We start from the raw sequence: 3522 nt of genomic DNA, 5'->3' as shown, positions 1-3522 counted from the left end.
TATATATTAAACATAAACTCATCACTTCTGTAGAAAATTAAATAGCTCTTTAGATAAATATTTATATTTTCTTGCCATATGGGAACATTATGGCATCTTATGACATACTGTATTTTAGTAGTGTTTTTCTTGAAATATTCTTTTCTTCTATACTATAAAACTATGTTTTCATTCCATTCTTCCATGTTGCTGTCATCATCACCCTTCAGAGAGCTTCAGAGGAGGTTACTGGCTTTGCTTTTGAACACCTTACTTATTACAAAGACTTTCCATACTCTGGGAGGCTGGTCATGAGCTGATGCAAGCCCAGCTTGGAGAGAGGATTGTCACAAATTTTTGTAGTTGGATCTTAGCCCACATTTAAGGATTATTCACCAATATCCTTCTATATTCACCTTATTTCATTGAAAAAGCTTTTATTTATTTTTAAGTTTATTTATTTATTTTGAGAGAGAGAGAGTGCAAGTGGGTGAGGGGAAGGGAGGGAAAGAGAGAGAGAGAGAGAGAGAGAGAGAGAGAGAGAGAATCCCAAGCAGGCTCCACAGTGTCATTGCAGAGTTCAATGTGGGGCTCAAACTCACAAACTATGAGATCATGACCTGAGCTGAGATCAAGAGTCAGAAGCATAGCTGACTGAGCCACCCAAGTGTCTCTCTACAGCATCTTTATATTATTCTCTGGATCATATTCAGGTGGTTGGTTGTAGGGTACAGACAACCTAGATTTTTATAAAATCTGGGTTCCTACCAGAATGTCAGTTATGACAGTTTTGGCAAGAGGGAATGAGACAAATAGGATTTGCAAACAGACTGTTTGGTGTGAAGAGAACAAAAGGAAGCTGTTAATTGAAAAAATCATCTTGATAATAAAGTCAGAAACCTTTTAACAAAAAAGTAAATTCTTTATTTTTTTCAACAGTCTGCTGGATTTGCAATTACCTTTAAATAAGAACTTTCTTAGTGTTAATATTAAGCTTTTGTAGTATCAGAAACTCTCTGTATCCTTAAAATGTTAATATCCCTTGAAGGCAGTATTTTCACATTTTAGAAAAGTATGTAAGCTTGCTTCCAGAATTATTGAAGTACAAATACATTTCTGCTGTGTTGTAGGTTTCATATTGTACACAAGAATTATTTTATTTAGATTTTTAAAATCATCAGAGGGTAGAATATTTTGCCCTATTTTATTTTTGTTTGTTTGTTTGTTTATTTTATTGTAGTAAGAAACTTAACATGAGAACTATTCTCTAAAAAATTTTAGTGCCCAGTACAGTACCGTATATTAATGTACTGCAGATCTCTAGAACTTACTTATCTTGCATAACTAAAACATTATACCAACTGTACAGGAATTCACTATTCTCCCTTCCCCAGCCCCTGACAACACCATTTACTCTGATTCTATGAGTGATCTTTTTTTTTTTTTAAATGTAAGCTCTATGCCTTACGTGGGGCTTGAGCTCACGACCTTGAAATCAAGAGTATGATTTGTCATGTTAAATAGCTCATATAAATGTCCTTCTATGACTGGCTTATTTCATTTAGTATGATGTCTTCTCAGTTCATTCATGTTATCATATATGGCAAAATTTCCTTCTTTTTAAAATCCAAATAATATTCCATTTTATGTATATATCACATTTTAAAAATCCATTCATATATTGATGGACATTTAGATTGTTTTTATATCTTGGTTATTGTGAATAATAATGTTATGAACATGGGTGTACAAATATCTGTTCAAGACCTGCTTTTACTACTTTTGTGTTTATGCCCATAAGGGAATTGGATGGTAATAGATCCAATGATCTAGATCATATGGTAATTCAATTTTTAATTGTTTAAAGAAACTGTCATTTGGTTTTCCATACTGACACTATTTTATATTTGAAACAATAATTTTATAAAAGTTTAATTTCAGGGGTGCCTGGGTGGCTCAGTCAGTTAAACGTCCCACTTCAGTTCTGATCATGATTTCATGGTTTGTGGGTTCAAGCCCAGCATCGGGCTTTGCACTGACAGTGAGGAGCCTGCTTGGGATCCTCTCTCTCTCTTTCTCTCTCTGCCCTTCACCCACTTGCACTGTTTCTTAAATTAATAAACTTTAAAAAAAAAGTTTCATTTTCATATTGTACACCTGAAACTAATATTATGCTGTATGTTCATCAACTGTAATTTAAATAAAAACTTAAAAAAATGTTTAGAAAGGTAGTAAGGAAAAAAAATGTTTCAACTTCTCCACATCACTTACCTTTTTTGTTTTTGTTTTTAACAATTGCCAGCCTAACAAGAGTGAGGTGATATCTCATTGTAGTTTTGATTTTAATTTCTCTGATGATTAGTAATGTTGAGTATTTTCTCACATACCTGTTGACCATTTAGAAGATTTTTTTGGATGTCCATCGACTAATGAATGAATAAGGAAGATGTGTATATACACATTGGGATATTACCTAGCCATCAAAAACAATGTAAGCTTGCCATTTGCAATGATTTGGATGGAGCTAGAATGTATTATGTTAAGTGAAATAAGTCAGTCAGAGAAAGACAAATACCATATGATTTCACTCATCTCTGTAATTTAACTAAAAAAACTGGTGAACATATGGGAAGGTGAAAAAAAATAGAGAGAAGGAAACAAACCATATGAGACTATTAAAGACAGAGAACAAAATATGGTTGATGAAGGGAGGTGGGGGAATGGGCCAGATAGGTGATGAGTATTAAGGAGGGCACTTGTTGTGATGAACACTAGGTGTTGTATTTAGGTGATGAATCACTGAATTCTACTCCTGAAACAAATACTGCACTGTATGTTAACTAACTAGAATTTAAGTAAAAAATTGAAAAGGGAAAAAAAAATGTTTTCTTTGGAGAAATGTCTATTTAAGTTCTTTGCCCACATTTCAGTTCATTTATTTTTAAATTAGGTTATTGAGTTGTAGCTATTTTTTATACATTTTGGATGCTAATCCCTAATCATATGCATATTATTTATAAATATTTTCTCCAACTCCATAGGTTACCTATTCAGTTTATCATTTCTTTGTTGTACAGAAGATTTTTTAGTTTGATTTAGTGCCCCTGTTTATTTAATTTTTGTTACTTGTGCTTTCAGTGTCATAGCCAATAAATCATTGCATAAATTGCGAAGTTTTTCCCTAGGACTTTCAAAATTTCAGGCCTTATATTTAAATTTTTAATCAATTTTAATCCTTTTTGCATTGGTATTTGTGTGCAGTTTAAGAAAAATATTCAATTTCATTATTTGCATGTGGATATCTCATTTTCTCAGCACAACTTGTTGAAGAAACTAATCTTTTCACCATTGTGGAATCTTGGCAACCATGTCAAGAATCAGCTGATCATACATGTGTGGAATTTGTTGACAAAATTCAACTGAGGGGAGCCTGGGTGGCTCAGTGTGTTGAGCCTCTGACTCTTGATTTTGGCTTGAGTCATAGTCTTACAGTTGGTCGGATCAAGCCCCCCCCCCCCCCCCCCCCCCCCCCCCCCCCCCCCC

This window comes from Panthera uncia (genome assembly GCF_023721935.1).
Source record: "Panthera uncia isolate 11264 chromosome A1 unlocalized genomic scaffold, Puncia_PCG_1.0 HiC_scaffold_17, whole genome shotgun sequence".
Taxonomy (NCBI): Eukaryota; Metazoa; Chordata; class Mammalia; order Carnivora; family Felidae; genus Panthera; species Panthera uncia.
Note: the sequence above shows the minus strand (reverse complement) of the source record.